Source organism: Lycorma delicatula, chromosome 7, assembly GCF_047948215.1.
Source record: "Lycorma delicatula isolate Av1 chromosome 7, ASM4794821v1, whole genome shotgun sequence".
NCBI classification, from domain to species: Eukaryota; Metazoa; Arthropoda; class Insecta; order Hemiptera; family Fulgoridae; genus Lycorma; species Lycorma delicatula.
The window spans coordinates 112,854,420-112,880,122 of NC_134461.1; the positions used below are offsets into that span (position 1 = coordinate 112,854,420).

The 25,703-nt window shown below is 28.8% G+C and overlaps 1 protein-coding gene across 7 annotated transcripts in view; it reads right to left on the reverse strand.

Moving 5' to 3' along the window:
• LOC142327665 (uncharacterized) overlaps positions 1 to 25,703 on the reverse strand; it is a 233,589-nt gene that overhangs the window by 112,297 nt on the left and 95,589 nt on the right. For all 7 annotated transcript variants that reach the window (XR_012757052.1, XM_075370896.1, XM_075370894.1 and 4 more), the window contains one exon: positions 19,250 to 19,400. The gene's annotated coding sequence lies outside the window, so the exon portion shown is untranslated. The remainder of the gene's footprint in view (positions 1 to 19,249; positions 19,401 to 25,703) is intronic.

Sequence of the window (25,703 nt, forward strand, 5' to 3'; positions counted from 1 at the left end):
TTTGTTTTCGAGTTAAATTAACAATTTAACAAAGTTCTTTTACGGCAAACCTAAAAAAATCATGTTTAAAGTCGAATAACACAGTTTTTTTTCTTAATAAGTGTCAATAAAATATGAATATTGCTTAATATTAGCTATGAAGTAAAAATAAAACTAAATGTAACTCCAAAACTATGCTTTTAAAGGCTTATATTTAAATTACTTTTTTCTTAATATTGAAACTAAAATCACCTTTCGGCCTCCCGTGACGCGAGTGGTAGCGTGTCTTGGTCTTTCACCTGGAGGTCCTCGGGTTAGATTCCCGTTCAGACATAGCAATTTCACGCGCTAAAATTGCCATTTCATCTCATCCTCTGAAGCACTACCTAACGGTTGTATTGGAAACTAAAAAAACATAAAGGTCTAAAAACTCACCACCCGTAATAATTTTTTTCCTGGTGGAATACTTTTTATATATATAATTTTTGTTTATATTCTCAACATTCATTTAACTGCCTGCCTACCAATTTGCATTCTTTACTTCTTTTTACACAAAAGGTCACTAATTCAGCTCACTAACCTTTATTATATAATTTTTTATTAATTGTTCTCACGTAGATTCTTTTATAAAATTTGACGGTTAAATATTTATTATATATAATTAAATTTTACTTGATCTACCTTAAATTAATCTCAAAGAATTTTTTTTTAAAGAAATTCATACTGGAATTTTAAAAGGTAAACACTAAATTGTATTTTTTTACTAGAAAAAAATGTAATCTGATGTAACATTTAATATTTCTTTTTAATGAAATCAAGTTTCTACGGGAATCTTTTCTATCAAATCTTTTAATTCTTGATATTTTTAATTGTTAAAAAAAATTATTCATCTAAATTAATCTTCTATCGTCATAATGTTCATAAAACTGCCCTTGTTGATAAGAAAGCGGTCAAGTTATAGATTTTCAAAGCTGGATGAATTTTCTGGATAATTTTCAAAGTAAATTGGATGAAGATAAAATATAAACAAAAAAAGAAGTTAGCATTACTTTAAAATTAAAGTAATATATTAAATTAAAGCCTATACAATGGCTTAAATGTGTCATATAAGTTACGAATTTAATTTTTTTCATTTGGTAAGATTTACACCAAATTATCTAATTCCTTCTTTTTTCATATATTTAACTTCTTTTGTATTCGAATGTAGGTTTTTTAATTGAGTTATATGAGCATCGACTTCTACGGTCATTAACCCTCGTCATATTCGTGAAAAAGAAAATGTAGTGGTTTACGTAATGAATATAAAATATAAAAATGGTCGTCAGGTATTTAAAACTGTATCGACTTGTTCTGTCATGATGAATGTCTCCACCGTTATGGTAAAGTGGAATTGGAACGGTATGGTTATATACTTTACATAAACTACACTTATAACAACGAAGTTCCAATTTTATTAAAAATATAATATACTTTTAAGTTCCTGATGATGGAATTCTATTCCGAAAGCGCTTGAACGCATAAATAAAAAAAATTGTTAAGTGGGTTTATTGGTATATTCATTATTCATGAATATTTATATATTCATGGCCCGTTGGTATATTCATACCAACGGGCCATGTTTGATAAAATTAGATTAGTATAGACCTACTAAGTAGGCCGAGAGTTATTTTAAGGAGCCTTTAATCTTAAGGGAATAGTTTCGGTCATAATGAAGCTGTAATTTAGAAGTAGTAGTAATTTGTTTTCTTATAAGTTCAGATTGAATTTAGCCACATTTTTTCTTATTAAGAGGTTTAATCACACGAATATACTTAAGGTTTACACTTAATTTAATTTAATTACATTGTAGATACTGGTAAATATAGGGTGTCCCATATAAAACGCAACCCAACAATCACTCATCCATGAAATTTCAAAAGTCAAGCTTACTGCCCTACTCGTTACTGAAATGGACTCGTCCAACATCTGAACATCGCGGCGACGCAGTAGAACACTACCGATAGTAACAACAATGCAATCATAACGTTCAGTGTATTGCTAGAGACAAGATGGTGTTTTCGCTAGATGAACGTGTTTTCATTGTTGAGTCGTACTTCAGTACGAAATCAGTGGTTGCAGTGCAAGATTTGTTTCGCCATAAGTACCCAGATAAACCAGCTCCTAACAAAACATCAGTATTAAGGCTAGTTGCAAAATTCAGAGAGACTGGTTATGTTAATAACAAGGAACAAAAGATCTGCGTCAGTGTTGAATACAGATACAGTAATCAAAGAACGATTACTCGCCTCGCCAAATAAATCGATCTTGGCTGTTTACGTAGCCATCCAAATGAAACCATGCTTCATATGTGAAAAATAACGAATACATAACATTAATTCCCTCACGCACTAATCGACGGAACCATTGACAATATTGTAGCCGTTTTTCTTTGTCGGGCTCTAGAAGTTGATGAACCGTTTGAATGCAATAAGGTCGTAATTGTAATTGTTTGGTCGCCCGATGAACAGTTGATTTAGACAAATTAATTTCAGCAGACAAACGTCTGATCAAACGGTTCATCAACTTCTGAAATGAAGCATGGTTTCATTTGGATGGCTACGTAAACAGCCAAAACAGTAGAATTTGGAGTGCTGAAAATCCCCACGTTTATCACGAAAAACAATTACACCCGCAGAAGTTGGGCGTGTGGTGCACGATATCGCGGAAGAAAATAATCGGTCCTATTTTTTTCGAGTACACCATTAATGCAGAACGATATCAGGATATTTTATTTCAGTTCATTGCACTCTTGGAAGAGGAAGACAGACACTGTTGGCTACAACATGACGGTGCGACGTCGCACTACGCAGGTTCAACTTCTGATTTCGTTGAAAAATTCTTTGGTAATCGTGTTATCAGTCGAGGCTTGTGGCCACCAAGGTCTCTAGATTTGGCTGCGGAGGATTTTTTTCTATGGGGGTTACCTCAAAGAAAAAGCCTACAGCAACTAACCACGAGCACTTGAACAATTGAAAGTCAATATTGAACAAGCTGTATTAAATATCCAGCCACAAACTTTGAAAAAAGTTACAAGAAACGTTGTAAAAAGAATTGAAGCTTGTATTCAAGAAGATTGCGGCCACTTCCAACATTTACTCTAAATGTAAGGTAATGGATGCTAATAATAAAAGTTACATTTACATTTACACATGCTTTTTTATTATTTCAATATCTACCAATATAAGGGTGGGTTGCGTTTTATATGGGACACCCGTTTTATATACCCCAGTAATAAATTTATTAAAGTAAACTTTCCAAAATATAAATTTGTACTACACTCGTTACAATTTTGATTTACTCGTTTATTTTATTCGTCTGTAATATCCTAAACTGTAATCTCCATTTTTAACGTAAGTGACTTCGTAAAATGATATGGGATTTGTAATAATATATACGTTGTTATATTATACTTATTCTATAAACGCATTTGCGAACGTTGCGTGAAAACATATATATATATATATATATATATATATATATATATATACATTCATAATTTTTTCCTCTAAGTATATGCGTTAAATATGAAAAACAAAACGCTAATAATTTATTTTAAATTAAATCTACATAATTTGATTTCAAATAATTAAAAATGTTATCAGTTACTTACTGTTTTAATAAATATTAGAAATTACATTATGTACGGTTTTAAACAGTAATAAATTCTTTTTATAATCAATTTAATAAGAATTAATTTAATGATGTGTACAATTTTTAATTATCAAACTACGCTATAAATTTTAATTGACGAGAGGTTTATTTTATAGAATTACTACATTTTAATAATTAAAATGTTATATTAGCTCGTATAATTAAAATAAAGAGTATTAAAAAACAAATTTCTTGCGATACAAACATTTATATTTCAATCCATAAATGCAATGATGATAAAATGGATTGTTTTTTATATTTTGTAAAATAGATTACAGATGTTTATTTACTGGCGCCAAATTAAACAGTTGACCAGACGTTCGTGACCCCAGCGATCATTTCCTACTGTAATCAATTGTTAAGTGCAATTTCTAAGAATTAAAACTTGGAAAAAAGTGCATTGTCATGACACGTTCAATAATCTTCTTTAATTAAAACTTTTTTTGTACGTATAAGAACACTGTCCAACTAGCTGAAAATCTCACAAATTAAATTTCTTTTAAGAATTTTATCTACTTAAAAAGACTTTTTCTATGAGGAAAGAAAAGAAACACGTTGTTTTAATCAATAAATATCTTCATGTTTAATATATAGAGAGCGCATTGGAACTTAAATTCTTTGGAAACCTTTGAACTAATAACAATAGTGTTATTATATATTTATATAACGGCAAAAATAACATGTTTTTACCTCCCATAATGTAGTTATTTTAGATAAAAAGTAATCAAGGGATTTTTTTACAAACCAGATTGACCCACAAAAAATTACTAATAGAATTAAACAATTAACTTAATTAAACAGTTAACAATTAACAGTTAAAACCCGGTTATATAAAACAAAATTTAGATTTAACAAAACACACCATTCTATTCAAATTTAAGTATTTCTTTCTTATTTCTACTTTAATAGTGACTGTATAAACTAAAAATAAATTTAATTATTAATTTTAAGATCTTCGTTTAGAATTTCAGTAGTAAATTCGATTAAAATTATTCTTAGTAGAAACTTTTTTAAATGTAAGTAAACTTTTCAGATGTAGAAAGCGGAATTGTTTTAAAAATGTTTTTATTCAAACCTGTTGTGAAAGGTAAACTAAGATTATTTGAATGAATAACATTATTTAAAAAAATTTATTTCTAATTACATATTGTGAATTCTAATTCATAAGTTAATCAAAACGGATCGTAGAATAGTTTCTAAAAATAAATATAAATCTTAAACGCAACTTTTTAGTGATGTACTGCAGTTCAGTACGTGATAGCGTATGTATAATCGTTCAAGATTTTAAAAACTATATCATTTTAGCTAGAACATTTGTCCGAAATTTGCGCTTCATTTAGTTGAAAACATTTTTCATTTACAGAGCGTTTGTTTTAAAACACCAAAAAGCAACCCATCTCAAAGCAAAATAATGTGATATATTTAATGCGATTAGTTATAAATACTAAAATTATTTGTACAAAACAATATTGAGATCAAATTTTTTTATAACAAATATTGAAAGTATTCACCATTTTCATCAATGCCTTTAATCTATTTTTCAATTCCGTACAAACTTTCGAAATGTACCTCTTAAGTTATGTTGGCTTACAGTTCTTCAATTTAAGATACCCCTAGAGAAAACATCTGCGGGAGAAATATCAGGTGACCTAGCTGGCTAAAAGTCATTCGGTATTACGCTTTCACCAAAGAAATTTCTAAAATGGTTGCTCTTGCAACAATGAGACCCCACGTGACGTATGGCCCCATCTTATTGAAACCACGAATATCTCTCGTTTAATTATAAATTTGCAATAAATTGCGTTATTGGTAGAGGTCTGCATTAAAAGTTTTTTCAAAGAATATGGGGCCAATTATTCTTCGCCTGGAAATTGCACAACGCACACCAATTTTCTGTTGGTGTAGAGGTCGTGAGTGGATGATGCTACGATTGTTGGAGCTCCAGTAACCAACTATTAACTTAACCAGTCAAATAACACCAACCCTCATCTGTAAAAAAACATATTATCCAACACTTAAATGTTCTCCCAAACAAACTGATTAAGCCGCTGACAGTAATGGAGCCAAGCAGCATAATCAACTGGGTGTAGTTCATTTGATACATGAATTCGATTTGGCTTTAAGTGACCCGGTAGCTTTAAAGGCATAATACAGAGATATTCCTTTTCGCTGCGCAAATTTTCCTAGTTGGGAGAATCTAAAAATCTTATCCCAACACCTGCCAATGTTTCGTCATTGCTTTATTTTCCTGTTTAGCCTTCCGGAATTACCGTTCAGGTAAAACTTCATAGGATGAAAGAGGATGATATGTATGAGTGTAAATGAAGTGTAGTCTTATACAGTCTCAGTTCAACTATTCCTGAGATGTGTGGTTAATTGAAACCCAACCACCAAAAAACACTTGTATTTACGATCTAGTATTCAAATCCGTATAAAAATAACTGACTTTACTAGGACTTGAACGCTGGAATTCTCAACTTCCAAATCAGCTGATTTGCCAAGATGCGTTCATCACTAGAACAACCCGGTGGGTTAAAGTCATTAAGTACTAAACGTTTCCAAGTGTCTTTGATTGCAAACTAGTCCTTCTATATTTCTTAATCAAACGATGAATTGAATGGTACATTCTTACCCAGAAAAAGCTGGAAAACTTCTTGGCACAAAACAAAAGATTTAATTGTTAAACATTTTTCCACAATTTAAAATCCTTTGTTGTGTTCAAAACTATTTCTTTTTAATAAAAAACAGATAAACAAAAAAAACGGTTTATAAAAAATAAATAGAAAATTATATCTGCTGCTTCTTAAAAATACCACAATAGGTAGTGTTGCCAACCTCTTCATCTGAAATTATTGAATTAACTTTTCTAAAACGTATATTGCTTCGGTTGCGTTTTAAAACAAACAGTATAAGTTGCATATTTAAAAAAAGTGAAGTTCATTATTCCATAACTAAAAATTTCTCATTTCTTTTACTAACTTGTACGAAGTAAAGGAAGTATTTTGATCGCGAAAAATTTCGATTTTCCAGATTTCAACGGAAATAAATATTTTGACCAATCCTTAATCCATTTTGAATAGTTTCGGCATGACGTCTGTACATACGTATGTATGTATCTCGCATAATTCAAAAACGATTAGCCGTAAAATGTTGAAATCTTGGATTTAGGGCTGTTGTAACATCTAGTTGTGCACCTCCCTTTCTGATTGCAATCGACTTAACCAAAAGTGTCTAAAAAAACCCATAATTCAAAAAAAATTTGGATTTTGGACTTATTTTAAATGCTGTAATAAGCCCTCGTTGAGAGCTTTTCAACGATATATCATAAGTGGTACTTATTTTCATTAGTTCTAGAGTTATAGCCAAATAAAATTTTAATTAATGAAACTATTGGATCGTAGCGGAAGGCACATCGGTTCGAATCAGACTTCATATCCTTATTTTTTTTAACTTTTTTTTTAATTTAAATATATTGAGTAATTAATAATTATTTTCCTCTCATTTTAAAAAGAGTTTACGATGAATAATAATTCAATAACAACAAAAATGTATGAAAAAATATCAGAAGTGTTTAATGAAATAACATTTTATATATTTTTCATTTTAAAAAAATGTGTAAATGTAATTTAATAGGCGTACAAGTCATGTGTTGTCCTTATTAGATTTTTTTTAAATTATCTAAATTTCATTTATCAAAAGAAATTGGTAATGATTTTAGAAATGTATATAGTTCGAACAATATGAATTTTCTAGTTTTATTAAATTAATATTTCTCATGGCAATTTTTTTTTTCCGGCTGTCACTGGCACGTTTTTACAGAAGTTCCTAACTTTTGTTCTTCTAAAATAAATATTTAACCACTTTTACAGACAAATGTTTAAAACTTCTTAATCTTGGCAAATTTTATTATATTTATATTCTATCTCCAAACCCAATTTTATAAGAGGTTTCCTAACATAGGAGATAAAATCTTCGTCATGTAATATACGATAAAACGAAATCAAAGTTTAAACCAATGCCATTGCAAGCACTTCAAATTAGTTCACAGATCGATATCAACACGGATGCGGCTAAGTGGTACAATGCTTCAGTTTATATGAGATGCAACCGTGCGTTCTTTGTAACTAATATATTGTTTTAATGAAATCTTTTGAATATTTGCACTTTGTAGTGTTTCTGTTTTTTACCAATTGAAACGTTTATCAATTAAATTTATAAAATATTTATTAGACTATAAATGAATAAATATTTTTATAATGTTTTAACAATAAATAAAATGTAATTAAAAGGATTTTTTATGCAATTCCGTATTAAATCTTCTTTAATAGTTAGTAAAATACTGCACAATTCTTATAATTTTCGTTTTAAAAATGAGATAGGTAGCTTAGCTTAATTGATAAGTAACGATTTAAAAGCCAATAGACTATTAGAACTTATTAATAAATAAGCTGCGATGGTAAATATCTGCGTCATCTAAATAAAAATTAATTTATAATTCTCTTTTTTATAACTTGGTTAATGTTCAACTGAATTTTATTTCAATCAAAACATACTACACATAGAATTGTTCCTTTAAACTTTTATTCAAATTTAAAAAAAATAAACTAGCCAGTCAGGATGAGTGAAGCGAGCCCTTCCTTTCTAACCAGGGACAATGATAGAAAAAACCTGGCGGAGCTCCTCCCCCTGGACCCTCTCCGTTATCTTAATGGTGTAAGAATAATACTGATAAATAACAATTAAAGCCTGAAAAGCTTTCTTTTCTCCAACGTTTCCCTCGTTCTTGACATTGAACTCCTGATAGCCTGTCATATCCCCCAGGTCGAGGCTAGGGCCTCGACCTATGACTAAAAGCCTTTTCTATGATAATACGAATGTATTCTGAAAATTGGAAAGCAATCGATCGATTGGTTCTCATGATGCTCTGATATCCCTCTGCATTATTTCGAAAACTCTGAAGTTTGGTGTTAAGTGCCAATTGATATCATCAGGTCATTTTGACCCTAACATTTGTTATGTTATAAAATATGTTATGCGCGTGCGTATCGCTAAAACAAAATCGAGCAAATGTGTGTTGGCGCGGGCGAGCGCGCGTACGCACACTCATTCACTCATTTCTTTCGAATAGTATACATTACAGAGAAGTATTTATCTTGTAAGAATGAGATTAGTAATCAGTATATGATCAAAAAATGTCCAGTATTTTAATTAATATGTTTGGATCAAAAATCGTTCAGTTATTACGAATTTTGCACAACATATGTATATATATTTTTTTTTTCAAAATTCTTAGTTGAAAATTATAGAAGCACGTGGTATAAGATAAAAGAGACTTGTTAAATTGCACATTTTGCTCTTTGTTAAATACAAACCGTTGAGTAAAATTAAATAAAAGTTGGATCTTGGTGAGCGACTGGTAGTTAATAATAAATAAATATAAATATTCGAACTTATATTAATTTAATAAAATACCGTTATAATTTTGAAGCAGTGGGCTTCCACATCCGCATCCTGATTGACTGTCAAATAAGAGCAAATTATTATCCGATTTAGGATAAATTATAATGTAATAATCTGATAATCTAGTGTCTACATATGTCTACATATGTACAATGGAACTTCTGTTATCCATTAGGAGTAGAAATTAAGGACACGACGGATAACAGAGTAGGCAGAAAACATAACAGGTACGTTCAGATTTATTTAAGAAAAAGCGCTTTCGAAGCGCTTTTGGAGAAACGGTTTAATTAGATAAAATGTATTAAAATACAAAATATAAACTTATAAAAAATATTGTTAACATCTCAGTATTGAATCTTATATATTTATATAAACATACGTTACAAATTTATTTACGAAAATTATCACTTTTTTCTCTTACTCCAAAAGCGCTTCGAAATTGCTTTTGGAGAAAGCGACGAAAGCACATTTCTCTATATCAACATTTTAATGTTTCAAATTTTTAATATAATATTTTAATAAGTTGTGACGAAGCAGAGATCTGAAAAATCACTTACTAAAAGAAAACATGTAAAATAAAATATTAAGCAAAATGTAAATGTTAATTAATTTTTATAAAAATAATATTCTTCTTCTGCGATGCAATTTACTACTCTACTAGTTAACTTTAAAAATTATTCATTAACAAAAATTTAGATTAAAAACATTTTCATTTTTTTAAAAAGCAAAACTGCACTAATATAGTAAGAATAGTGTGCAATGCATAAGGAATGCACAGAATTTTAAAAATAAAACAGTTGTTATTCTGCAACTATAATTAGCAATGAAACACATATAGACTTTTGTAATTATTTATTTCTCTAAGCTTCAAAAATGTTAACGTGATCAGAAAGGGATAGATCTGAGGATTACAAACGAGCAAGGAAAAAGAGGAAAAGTTAGTACGAAAAATATCAGAAGTTTTTAATGAAATAAAATTTTATATATGTTCATTTTAAAAAAATGTGTAAATGTAATTTAATAGGCGTACAAGTTATGTGATGTCCACATCAGTTTTTTTTTTTGATTTCATCTTTTCTCTACTTTGTTACTAATGATGATTGTTAATTATTCGAAATAGTCATCTAGGCTTAGATTTTTCAGTAAAAAAACTTTCATAATCGCTTTTTGAATATAGTTTATTTTCTAATTATTAATGAAATACATTTTTTTTTGTATCAGATGTATTTCTCTAAACGTGACATTTAAACTTAACGTGATATTGAAATTTATTCTTTTAACTCATCGTGTAAAAAGTTCAAATTGTGCTACCTCACGGTATAATATATCTTCTATTAGTGGGAGAATGAAAGCAAAAAGTCATAAATCAATCTACACTCCAGATAATTCTTTCGACATACGATCTGAATTTAATTTAATGTATTTAATAAACTATACCGCATTTGTTATAGTTTTATTTGCAAGTAATTTCTGTAGTGTAAATTGTGTAATAAGTTTTGTGGTATTCACTCGTTTGACATTTTCAGTGGCCCTTGGAGATTACTGTGAGGTAAGATACATTATTAGTAGAATATACTTCGTTGAAATAAATATTTTATACGGAAAGGATCGATGCAAAGGGTTTATTCTGGAACCTTCCGAGTTGGCCAGGTTCATTTGCCATCCCGTTAGAAATATCTATCCTACTTTAACCCTTCTTTGTTCAAAAAATTATATGACTTTTCCATCAGAATTTTTTTTTTTTTTTTTATTATTATTTTCTTTGCTGACTGTTTCGATTTGTTTTTTATTTAATATATTAAAATTTTAAAAACAATTGAAATCTGGTAAAATTATTAGTTTTTTTAATTAAATATTTAATCTAAAAAACATATTCATAATCATTGAAAACATATTCATTCCTGTAAGTTACATTAACAATATTATTTGTTTAAAATTACTATTTAATTCTTCCGCATTAAATAGTACGCCTATTAAATTACATACACACATTTCTAAAGTACATAAAATTTTATTTCACTTTTTTATTCATTATATTCAACTTCTGATTTTTTTTCATTTTTGTTTATTGTTATTGAATTATTATTTACTGTATCTTTTTTTAAATCAGAGGTTAATAATTATTAATAAATCACTATATTTAAATTAAAATAAAGGAGACTTCGAAACGATGTACCTTCCCCTTGTAAGAAGCAAATATTTCATTAATTAAAATTTTATTTGGCTATAACTCTGAAAGCAATGAAAGTAAGCACCATTTATGATATATCGTTGAAAAGCTGTCAATGAGGGCTTTTTAAGAAAAAGTCCAAAAGGGAGGTGCACAACTAGATGTTATAACAGTCCTAAATCCAAAATTTCAACATCCTAAAATTTTGAGTTATGCGAGTTACATACGTACGTACAGACGTCACGCTAAAACTAGTCAAAATGGATTTATTTTTTGAGTCCATGTATGAGATGAATTAAGTTGAATTAATGTTGTGTTGGTTTATGTAAATTTAATATATATATATATATATGTATATATAGCAGTATCAAATGGTTTCAATGTAAAAGTGATCAATAAATTATACTTTAACTTTAAAATCAAAAATAAAATTTGTATAAAAGACAACATAAAATTATCACATAATGACTTAGAAAAATCTTTTATTAAAATAGAAACATTTTTATAAAATATATAAAACCTATAATCTAAAGACAACATACACCACCAACAATAAAATAATAAATTTTATAAAAAATAACTAGTCTGAAATGTGAAGACTGCCATTTAGAATATATAGGTATGACCAACCATTCTTCTATTAGAGCCAAAGAGCATATTAACAATATAAAGAAAGGATAATTAGATAAATCAAATTACGCTAGACACATATTACAAAATAAACACAACTACAATTTGGATAATTTTATTAAAATATTAGATATTTTCAACGACTTTTATGAAACCAGTATCCTCAAAAAAATCAGTATATATTATTACAACAATAAATTAATCAATGAACAGACCAGATTGGACAACGATATTTTAAACAAATAATTAATAATTATCAGAATGCCTAAACTGTCTCCCTCCAACCACTAATATTCAGAACAACTGCGATCTTCTTACATAACAGACATGACTAACTGTATACTATGACGACCAGTTGCCCGATTTTAAATTTAATTTTTAAGTAATTTAATTTTAATAATATAAATTGAAGAATAACTTTTCTTGAGGATGGTCGAATGACCGAAAGTACTAGAAAATAGACTGCGGACGTTTTTTGGTGTTGTGAATTGTTGGTAAGGTTGAATTTCATTTATGTTTACATAAATAATATTATATACCAACTGTGCCATATTAAAAAAAACTTAAAAACAATAAAAATAGCTTGCAAATACAAGTTTGAAATGAAAAACATAAATGATTATCTTTTTTGTTCATTGCGCTCGTATAACTTTATAATACTTTAATATATTAAATGAAAAAAATAAATAAAAATAAAAACTTTTCATAGCATTTGTTCAGTTTTATAAATAATTAGGCCTCATGAGATTACTCTTTGCCGGTTGAATTGCCAATTTACTATTAACAAACTTTTTTAATCTCTTGAGAAGAAACAGTCCAATTAATTAATTTTCTTCCGGCGTGTCTTTCATCTAGTTATCTTCATAAACTTTTTAAATTTAATCAATCGTAATGTGTTTTCTATAAAGCGAAACATATTTTTAAGTAAATTATTAAATGGGTTTATTTATTTAAAAAGTATATATTTTTTTAAAGTACGTACATAAACAACGAAAACATACTTGAACTTGTTAGAAAATGTGCGAACATAAATAACTCGACTTAAAGAGTGTGTCTGTGTATATTTATATGATTGACTGATTGTTTTTTTTTTCTGGCAAGGTTAAGACCATTCTTTGCCAACTAACCGTGATAATACAAAATAATAATAATATTATAGTGCTAGGCTTTTACTTAAAAGAAATATTAAATAATATTTACATAATGTATTTCAAAATTAGTAATAAAATAAATCAAATTAGATTATTATTAATTTATATTGTAATAAAAATTTAATGATTTCTAGATAAACTATAACAATAGATTATTTTCCTGACATTGTCACAAATAATTACACTAAATTCCTAACTTGATCTATTGAGTTAATAATATTCTTAAATTCTATTACATAACTGAAAAATTCGAAGGTCCAGCTAAACTCGATAAGCACCACATCCCCAGGTTGGACCTTTTTGTACAGTGACAACATGTAAAACAGAGTCCCATAATAGTTCTACAGACACACAAATAATAAAATAATGGTAATTCTTAATATCAACAAAAACCGGTGATGACATAATTAAAAATTCCCAATAAACCACTGGAGCGGAAAGGATCTACGAAACAAGTGAAAAAGGGTGGATGGTGATAAAAGAACTATCTATTCAAAGAAGGATTGAAGAATAAGATATATTACATTTCTTCCAAGTAGTAAGTTTCCATCCTATCCTCAGTTCTTTAAGAAATCGGGGCATCCTTACCCATGAAGAGAGCAGTAAGTTATCGTACGGTTTTTTTACAAATCATCTTACAACCGAAAAAATTGTTTAACTCAATATATTTAAGAGGTATATGAAACTAGGATAAGGTTTTCTTAACGAAAATTCTTGTCCATCTTCAGACAACGGTAATTTGTGGTAGTATCCATCTAAACTATATTACTCACAGAATCTCTACCGATCTCTAAAGCAGAGTGATAGTGTCTCGGCCTGTAATCCGGAGGTCCCGGGTTCAAATCCCTGTCAGGCACTGCATTTTTCACACGCTATAAAATTCCATTTTCCACGCACAAGCTTTAAGCTTATGTGATAGTATTAAAAGCTATATGGTGATTTTTGGCTTTATTATATCAAAGAATCCAAAAAGAAATCATATCTCCACCGAAGGATATATCAGTAGTTATTTTAGTATAATTAATTTTTTTTTAAATAATTTTATATAAAGTTAACTTTCTCGAATTATTGAGTATTAAAAGTGCTAAAAAGTCATTTTGCTAAATTATATAATTTATATTTAGCGGCATGAGTTTGGTAAACTTCAGTGTATTTCTGCGTAACATGTAAAACATAAAAAAATTGACATTATTTATTACTAGCCCACCCGGTTTGTCAATCGATTAACTCGTTGTTGCAAATCAGTACGATAACATTATACTTTAATTATACGAAATCTCGAGATACTGAGTGTGACTTTGCTTTACAGCATCACCCCCTTGACCTTTTAAGTTGAAAATTTAATGACATCAATGCCCCCCCCCCCACCACATATAGATTTAATCTGACCAAATTTGGTCAAAATCGGTCCAGTAGTACTGTAGACATAAGGTGATTTAGAGGTCAACACCAAACACACGTATATCAGAACATTAGCATCCGGAAAATTTCCATCTGCTTGTTAGGTTCCTTAAGTATCAAAACATAAAGATCCGGTGAAAGCCGCATATTCTCAAATTTACCGATTACAATACTTTCCTTTCTAGAGCTATAGCGCTATCTAGACGGGGAAGTGCAATGTCGGTTTGGAGTTAGTATAAAGGAGTTATAACATCCCTGATAAATTAGGATATTCAACAGGAAGACTGAACTGATGGGAATGAACTTCGTGTTTAACATCTTGTATAAACTTCTTGTAGAAAAAAAACGACGTAACAAATTATCATTATTTTTAATTTAAATTGTATGTTACTTGAGAATTTTAATTGTTTTACTTTTTTGACATGTCTAAAGCTATAACAGCCATTTTCGCGTATATTTCTCCATCCATCTGTAATCTAAATTGTGGAAATTATTTTCGAAAATCTTTGACTTTCTTTAAATTTGATTGAAAATTCTAAGATAGGATAGTCAAATCTATGTACCAAATGTACAAGGATATTTCACTCGATACTAAATGCAAAGTTGTAATAGTCGTTTCGTTAAAGGTATTTCACCCGATATTAAATGCGAAGCTGTAGCTGTAATTGTCGTTTTCGTTAAAGCTATTTCACCCGATACTATGCGAAGCTGTAATTGTCGTTTTCGTTAAAGCTATTTCACCCGATACTAAATGCGAAGCTGTAATTGTCGTTTTCGTTAAAGCTATTTCACCCGATACTAAATGCGAAGCTGTAATTGTCGTTTTCGTTAAAGGTATTTCACCCGATATTAAATGCGAAGCTGTAGCTGTAATTGTCGTTTTCGTTAAAGGTATTTCACCCGATATTAAATGCGAAGCTGTAGCTGTAATTGTCGTTTTCGTTAAAGGTATTTCACCCGATATTAAATGCGAAGCTGTAGCTGTAATTGTCGTTTTCGTTAAAGCTATTTCACCCGATACTAAATGCGAAGCTGTAATTGTCGTTTTCGTTAAAGGTATTTCACCCGATATTAAATGTGAAGCTGTAGCTGTAATTGTCGTTTACGTTAAAGCTATTTCACCCGATATTAAATGCGAAGCTGTAGCTGTAATTGTCGTTTTCGTTACAGCTATTTCACCCGATACTAAATGCAAAGCTGTTATTGTCGTTTTCGTTAAAGCTATTTAACCCGATACTAAATGCAAAGCTGTAATTGTCGTTTTCGTTAAAGATTTTTGTATAGGTATTTTTTCCGGTTTTTGAAAATTTCTGACAAATTTAGCCCGATAGAAACAGATATACCATGGAAAACGATAAGATCTAAATCATAAATTTTTTACAATTTAATAATTTTTCTTGTTCAGATTTAATGAGTGAGTTTTTTTACATAAATTTAATCGTACCTCTGTAAAATTATTATGCCTTTGTTACATAAGGAGCTGAATGGTATAATACTTCACGATGTTAATGCATTTCAATTATTCTCTCATTCTATTTATAAAACGGAGAGACCAGTCTTAAAGTGAATGATGAACTGAAGGTTCGAATAAATAACGTGCAAAGAATCGAAGATGAAGAGCTTCGCAGGGCATGATAGTGGCTGTTATTACAGTCGGTTCCGACAAGCTTCTTCCTCGATTTAGTTCACCTCCCACCATAACGAACAAACAGATTTTTTAATATCTTTCAAATCTGTTAAATTAATTATTATTTTTATAACTTAAATAAATTCCATAATCTTCAGGAAAAGTATTCTTTGAATTAATAAAGATAATCATTGCATTTATAAATTTTTATTATTACTATTTTTTTTTTAACAATTAAAATACGCCATCTCTTTAAATTTATAATTTATTAATAATCATTTTGATTTTATATTCATTTTAATTAAATATATTTTTATCATAATACTTACAAAATCATTATCTGGCAATATTATTTGAGTCAAACAACCAGGTCTACTTAATGAAACGAATTTAGGTGCTGCGAATATTGTGTGAAGATGGCGTTTAAAATTTATTATTTAGTTAAATGTCTTGTTGAGTTAAATGAAAAATGATAATTCTAAAAATAAAATAAGTAACTTTCCCGTGGAAGAAATGTTCTACTCAAAGATTAATCGGTAGAGATAATTATGAAAGAATGTATAATTCAGGATATAAGAAATAGATATGTTGACTTACGTTTAAATATCACGTCATCAGTAAGATGGTGTAAAATTCATTTTTTAACTATAATAAATGTTTGTCTCAAAATATCGTGAGGAACTTGTTGAAAGTTTTATACACGCAATATACTAAGCTAAAGTTTTGCATGTAAGTCATCCCTTATTTAACAAATCTGGTTATTTTCTTCCTTTTTGCATATATTTATATTAATGCCGTTCTTTTAGTTCCTTCTTACTCATTATTTTATTCTGTTTTAAATCTGTTTTTAATACCGTGTAAAACATATCTGTAGTTTTTTTGATACTATATGTGTATTGTAATACAATAAATATATAATTGTACTTTTAAAATACAAAAAGATATAGTTTAAAAGTTGAAATTTGCATGGTAATGAAGTTTAAAAATCACTATGTGCAACCATCGCATTATTTCATAAAATTTTAGATTATTGATAGAGAAGCTTACTGAAAATAGAATTTACACATACTACTCTTTTTTTTTTAAGTAAATAAATCTACTTAAAATTTTGACATCTCTGACAATGCAATAAATTTAAAATCGATACCAAGACTTTTTGTGATTACAGATTTTTATCAAATCCTAAATTTTTCTGTTTTAACAACATTTTTGTATCAGCCATTTAACAAACTGAATCGATATAATTCAATTTTTTGGAAAGAAAGATTTTACTGCATTTTTAAGTAACAATTTTTAATACTACTTACAACATAATCATACATTTCCATTATTCCATTTAAAACTGCTTAGACAAATTAAAAAATTGAAACCTATTTTCCCTCTTTAGAAGTTTTCCAGGATTTTACATCTGTAAATTATTAGATTATTTTTATATCATTTCGCATGTTTTTCTTTAGGTTGGGGACTTAAACCGGAGAAATTCAAAAGAATTTTTAAAGCTGAATATCCTTCCCGATTCAGAATATAAATAGTGTCGGCAGAATACAAAATAATGCAAAAGAATGGTGATCCGTATATTAGTATAAAACTTTTTGACAAAAATGCCAAAATCTTTCGTTAAAAAGATAACTATATTTCTTTGCTTTGAAAATATTTAAATAGTCCCCGGGTCTTTCATCATTATGAAATATTTATTACACGTGCCATATATTATTATCTAAAATATAATAATACCTCTTGAGACTGAACGAGATTTCAGAATATAAAATCTTTGTAATTGATACTTTTAGATAAACAACCAATTTTTGTTCGGTGTTAGTAAATATGATTTATGTAGACCCTAGTTTTACTAAATAAGAAATTCTGATATTTCCATCCGTATACAGAGTGTATCACGAAGCTCTCCCGTGACTTTCATAACCTAATTTACTCTTGAAAATAAGGGAAAATGTTCATATAAACATATCCCATAAAATGCTTTGTTTGCGAGTTACGGCTAATGAAAGATTTTTCTCGGATTTCAGCTTCCCCGGTGAAATGATGGCGTACTGAAATTTTTAGGACTTGATTAAGAGGAAAAATTAGTCATTTCTTACAGTTTTTGACCTGAAAAATCGAATAAAATAGCTTTCAGAACTCTATCCGCAGTAGTTTTTTTTTAGAGATCTAGGATGAACCAATAATTAGAATAAAAAAACCCTGTTTTTCATGTTTGACAAACAATAACTTTGATGAATGGGTAACAAACACAAAAAACTTTTAAAGAAAAATTGTTGATAATTAATTCCAAAATGGTGTATAATAAGTTTAATATAACAAATAAAAGTTAAAAAAGTTCAAACTTTACTTAGAAACAGGTACATTACTATATTTATCAGAAAAGCATTTATTTAATTTTTGAACATTTATTATTAACTGGTACGTATAAAGAACTTTCATCTAGTGTACTGTTACTAAAATAAAATTCGATTATTTCTAACTTTTCTTTGTTTTATTCAACTCATCTTATACTATTTTGTTCAGAATTGAATTCTTTACAAGTTTTTTTAAAAACACAAACACAAACAGTTTTTACCGGAATTTATTAGTTTCCACTACAGATTTCTCAAAAACTACTACAGATCTAGTTTATTCAATTTTTCAGATCAAACCCCATAAGAAACCACTAATTCTGTCCCTTAATTAGCGTCCTATAATTTCAATATGACCTCATTTTATTGGGGGTAGCTGAAATCCGAGTAAACTTTCATTATCCGTAACTCACAAACGAAGCATTTTAGGACATATATTTTACATAAACTTTTTCTATTATTTTCGCGAGTAGAATAGGCTACTTTAGTCCCGGAAGAACATTCTGTATATTTGATACATTCTGTATATTTAGCGAATATAAAATCTCCTTTGCTGTTAAAAAAATACACATTTTCTAAAAAAAAAAAAACGTAAGACAAAATTTGCATCAAACCTGGATTTCGTGTTACACAAAATAATATTTCGATCTGAAAAAGAATCTTATTATTGTATAAATTTTAAGTCCTACTTAAATGATAAATCAGAATTTCCTTAAGCACTTAAATTATTAAATATCAGTTAAAAGACTTAACACTAATTTTATTTTGACATATTTTATTTATTTATTACCTTCGCCAAATTGGATCATTAATACTTCATAAAATTATTACTTTGATGTAAAAATGTTGACCATAATCATTTTTCTGTTTTATTCATTAATTTTATACTTTGTAATTCTGTCCCAAATCCAAGATTTTTTTACAGTTTCCTGTGATCGCTCCTGGAAAATATCGGGGAAGTTTATTTAATTATCTTTGAATTAGTACAACTATCGTTAAGAATATAATCTATATAGCATATACTTACTTCTTGACCTAAATAAATTATTTATTTAATTAGCTATTTATTATTTTTAGAAAATACAAAATATAAAATGAACTGTATAATTCCATTCTGAAGTGATTGTTTAATCGAAAAAACTAATAACTGTTTAAACTGCGCATTATTAATTTAATTTTTAAATCAATACTTTTTTAATTGATATTTTGACCTAAGTTAACTAATGTCGTTTTATCCTTACTTATACATTGTTAAAGCAACTTTGGTTATTTCATACATGCATTTTAAAATGTCGAATAAAAATCAGATAACCGTAAAATCAGTTGAAATTTTATATCGCTGTTCCAGTTTACGAACAGAAACTAGTTATTTATTTACCAAAAGAATGAGTGTAGGAGAATTTCCCTGGGGTCAGTCTAACACAATATTTTACTCAAACCAAACTATATTTTTTTTAAAGTTTATCCTTATTTTAAGTGAAATAAAGGCTATTTTATTGAAAATGATTCTATATATAATTTGGAAAAAATAGATTTAATCCTAATTATGGGAGTTATTTTTATTTTTAATTATATATCTTAAAATCCACTTAAATGTACTAATTATTAAGGTATGAACAATATTAATAGTTAGCCTATTTAATAGGCTAATAAAGGCTTTAATAAAGTGACAAATGAAGAGGTATTGCGGTAAATAGATGAAGAAAGAAGCATTTGGAAAAATATAGCTAAAAGAAGAGACAGACTTATAGGCCACATATTAAGGCATCCTGGAATAGTCACTTTAATATTGGAGGGATAGATAGAAGGAAAAAATTGTGTAGGCAGGTCACGTTTGGAATATGTAAAACAAATTGTTAGGGATGTAGGATGTAGGGGGTATAGCGAAATGAAACGACTAGCACTAGATAGGGAATCTTGGAGAGCTGCATCAAACCAGTCAAATGACTGAAGATAAAAAAAAAAGCCTATTTAAAGGCAGAGAACGAAAATTAAGAGTAAAATAATCAAACTCTATCCAAATACGTTTTTTTTAGTATTTAAATAGAAATTTTTACAAGAAAAAAGTAAAAATATATTTAATATTTTAATAATTCACTCCAGATATGCCCCTTAAATAGAAGCCGTTTCTCAAATTCTTTTCGTTTTGCGTGCGTTATGCGGTATTCTGTCAAGGATTTAAAGTAATACCGGAACTAGACCAAAATTATATAACATTTTAAATTTCTTAAATCTTTTAGCTTCTTATTTGAATTTTAATATATTTTTTAGTATCTGATCCATTTTTCGTGGAAGACTTTTCATTCCTATTTCAATTACATGAAATTTATGCATATATATATGCAATATATATATATTGTGTTTGTGTTATGTTATTAAGTTTAGAGAGTGTAAAGGATGACCTCCGGTAAAGCCCATCAGGACTAGGAACGGAGGGAATGGCATAGCGACCGAGATCGTCCCAAGGTGGATGATGATGATGATGATGATGACGATGAACATCAACAAATCTTATCGAAGTAAGATTTTTTCCAGATTTTTTTTTTTGTCTTCAGTCATTTGACTGGTTTGATGCAGCTCTCCAAGATTCCTTATCTAGTGCTACTCGTTTCATTTCGGTATACCCCCTACATCCTACATCCCTAACAATTTGTTTTACATATTCCAAACGTGGCCTGCCTACACAATTTTTTTCCTTCTACCTGTCCTTCAAATATTAAAGCTACTATTCCAGGATGCCTTAATATGTGGCCTATAAGTCTGTCTCTTCTTTTAGCTATATTTTTCCAAATGCTTCTTTCTTCATCTATTTGCCGCTACATCTCTTCATTTGTCACTTTATCCACCCATTTGATTTTTAACATTCTCCTATAGCACCACATTTCAAAAGCTTCTAATCTTTTCTTCTCAAGTACTCCGATCGTCCAAGTTTCACTTCCATATAAAGCTACGCTCCAAACATATACTTTCAAAAATCTTTTCCTGACCTTTAAATTAATTTTTGATGTAAAATAATGAAATTTTTTGATGTGAAATTAAATTTATTTTTCCAAGTTCATACGTCTGTTAATATAAAAATAATAATGACGCCATCGAATTTCACATCTCATATATAATGATGCAAGAAATGCAATTTTTAGTTTATTTAATTTATTCTAATATTAATATTTTTTTTTAATTTTATTTTGATAGTTATAGTAAGCTGAATCATTTCTTGTTTGTTTTTGGGAAGTTCCCTTTCATTCCTTAATGAAAAATAAAAATGTTACTTTTTCAGTAAATCTTAAACTCTGTTTAAATAAAATAATAAACAGTATCTTTCCCAGCTTTTGTTCAGTCGGTTTTATTAGAGACAAAACTAAAACAGCCAATTAACAATTATATGTTAAAAACTAGCTTCTTGTTAGGTAATTCTTACACACGGGTGGGTCCACCCAAGGAATTTTTTTCTTTTAATATTACAATTTAGATTACCATTTATTTAACTTTCAGTCAAATTTAAAAAAATATAAATACTAATCTATAATTTGATATAAACACAGTAACAGCGATCTGTTTTGATCATTTGTGTTTAATTAGCGTAATTATACAGGGATGTTAGTCTTAGATTGGATTAGTCAAACTGAATATTAATTGGTTTACGGTTTAATATTTTGTTGTGGAGCAGTATAATTCTAATTATAAAATATTATTACAAAAATCATTATATCTGGATGTAGGTCCACTACAAACTTATTTATTCTTTTTAGAAATTTTGAGGTTGTGAATTTTTTTAACTGAATTTAACGATACTTTCCAGAGGCTTCATCGCAATATTGAAATTTTTTAGTTAAAAATATTTTGGGGTATTTATAATCGATTGTTTGTCTTATCGCCTACTTTCTGTAAAGAGAAAGTACAGAGTGATCGTAAATTATTAAACGCATTTTAGGTGTTAATAAAAAAATAAAAAAGCAACGTACTTACATGTATGTTTTATTTTTGAACAGAACATTTTACAAATTTTATTTGCAACGATTATTAACTTCAAACAAGTTCCGCATGAGCACCTTTTGTGACGCATAAAATGTTTAGAAGATATTTAATTTCATCTACATATTACAAAGAAGAATATCTGAATAGTATGTATACCATTCATCGCATTACTTAGATTCTTCTTTTTAGTTATGTTGACAACATTCGTTGCGCGTACACTTTGTCATTGACAAACCTCCAAAAAAGTAAATCGAATGGCGTAACGTCAGGGGATCTAGGTGGCCATTTAACATTGAGGAAATTGTTCATGAACGTAAACCCATGTAACAACATGTAAACCCCAATATGGTGGTGCACCAACTCAGTGGAAGTAAACGTTGGGTTGCCGATTTTCAATCTATGGTACTGTTAGCCGGCCTCCGTGGCGCGAATGATAGCTTCTCGGCCTTTCATCTGGAGGTCCCGAGTTCAAATTCCGGTCAGGCATGGCATTTTTACACGCGCTACAAATCATTCATCTCATCCTCTGAAGCAATACCTAACGGTGGTCCCGGAGGTTAAACAAGAAAAAAAAATATATATGGTGCTGTATTGTATACTCCTGTAAAATGTCTAGGTAACTAACAAGACTAACCCGTTGGCTCGACGAAGAAGAATGGTCCGATCACTTCGTAAACAGTCAACGCACACCAAAAGTTAAATTCAGACTATATCGTTGTGTTTGTCGAACGGCATGAGGCTTCTCGCTACCCGAAATCCGACAATTATAACGGTTCACGTGACCAGGAATATGGATGGTAGGTTCGTCAGAGAAGATTACTTTCTTTAATCTTGAAAAATGCATTATCTTAGTCCACTTTATCAAGGGTTGTTTATCGTCATCTTAAATTGCATGCACTAACTTAAATTTGTATGCATGAAGTATTAGACGCTTGTATAGAACCTTTATAATTGTCGATTGCAGTATTCCGATTTATTACTAGTCGATTTACCCGGGCCTTTCTGAAAATTTTCTCTGGCTCGGTCCACAATTTCCTCGGAGATTGGAAATTCCTGTACGCTTAAACTGTTGACACCAACGTTTAATAGATCCTTTATTAGTAAGATTATGGCCTTGCTATATATGAAAAGTCTGTGAACAGTAATAACAGCACTTTCATGAAACTGAAGTACGCACATTGCTTTCTTTTGCACGGTAGGCATTGCTCAACAAACGCTTCCCCCTGTCATAAAAGGTCATCTGTATTGTTTTCTTAATTTTTTATTAATCCCTAAAATGCGCTGACATAATTTACGTTCACTCTGTACATTTTTAAACATATCCCCCGGACGAGTCAGGTGATCACGCGTAACTACGTTATTACAACTATAGAAAGTGAAAATATATTCGGGTGATCATAACGGAATGCACGTTGAACTAATTACAGATTCACACAATAAACTGCAAAACACAGAACGCTTTTTATTGTGGCGAGAGGGGGTCGCCATCTTTGCAACTAGCGCTTTCAAGCAGAAGGTACAGGAAACAGTTTGAGCTTGCGCACAGCGTAAAGTGTTTGAGTGGCCTCAGTCACTGTTGTAAAACTTGATAATATTACATATCTTTAAAACCCATACATTTATTTTGAAACACGCTGCACCGTGTATGTTATAAAATGACGGGAGTTTTGAATTAAAGTAAAAAAAAAAAAAAAAAATAGTTTTCTATGCAATCCCAATAAAAAGCCTAATTTAGTTTAAATATTCTTTATCTGTCAGTTAAAACTTTATTATATCTTTCTATAATTTTTTGTTTTATTATTTTTATATATATATTTTTTTGTATGTATACTTTTCCGTATTGTCTCTGATAATTGTTGTTAAAGAATGGAAATTTCAATTTGATTAAGATTTTAACTAAGTTTTTTTTTAAACGGTTTTGAAAGCGTAATTTTTTTTTATATTATTATTTAAATTAAAACGTTTTTGTTCCTGTAGATTCTAGATTTTATTTAAGAAAAAAGTTTTACTCTAAATTCAGATAACTAAACATACTTAACAAAAATCTTTATAGAAAGTTAAATATTGGAATTTCTCAATTAAAAATAAACTATTTTATGTAACTTAGATCACTTGTTTTAGTTTATTATTTGTTTAAGATTTGTTTTAATTTATTGTTTTAAAATACACATTATTTTAAAATACTAAATGTCTACATTCGTTTCTTGTTTCATCTTGATTTCTACAATGAAGCAAAATACTAAGATTTGTATTTAAATGGAATTAATTTTTAAAATCCGAAAAATGTACTTGTAAAATAAAAATACATATTTTTTTTGTTTTTTGGATAGGGTTCAATTAGATTTTGCGTTTTTTTGTTTTTTTTTTACTTTTTTCCCGTAGATTTTTTAACGGGAAAATTTATATCAAGCTGATTTATAAATGAAAATATACAACCTCTACTAGAAATAATCGTACAGTACATACATATATATATAAATATTCTTGATAGAAGTTAGATAACATTGTTTTATATTTGATAATTGGTAGTTGTTTTTTTTATTTTTTTCTAATTTTTTATCATTACATTAAATATTGTGTAAAACAGTAATATCTATTATTTTGTTAACGTTAAGAGGATTGTGTTATGAAAAACCATTTCTAGTATATTTGAATCCCTATTGTGCAGTTTAATTCGTTTAAGAGATAAGGAAAAGGTTTCTGGATGAATGCCAAGTTCAGTTGAATTCTCGTATCTAAGTTCATATCCCAGAACATCTGGCACTACCAGTGCAATGAAATTACACTATATACAGTTTGTGCCTTTCCCCGACTGCACGAAATTGTTTCTTTACTATAGTAAACGAACGAAACTAACTAATTCAACAATGATTGTTATACATAACATATATTATTTGGTTTAAATATCTTTCTTTTACAATTTGTTCGATATCATTTGATAGTTTGTCTCTCTTTATAAATTTAAGTAGTCGACTTTAAAATTAAGTTCATGTTTTAATAATTTTATAAATTATATTAACTTGGGAATAGCAGTATAAAAATAACTTTTGACTAACACTTACGATGTTGTTTAATAACTTAAATATACTACATGTATATTTAAGTAGTATTAATATAAATAGGTTGAATAAATTGGAAAAGCATAATGTTTTTGTTTTAATTTTATCGTACATTCTTAAATTATTAACTAATTATCTACGCTTCTGAAGACAAATAATTAACAGTGCCACCTCATCATTATTATTAATTCATTTTTTATACAACTTATG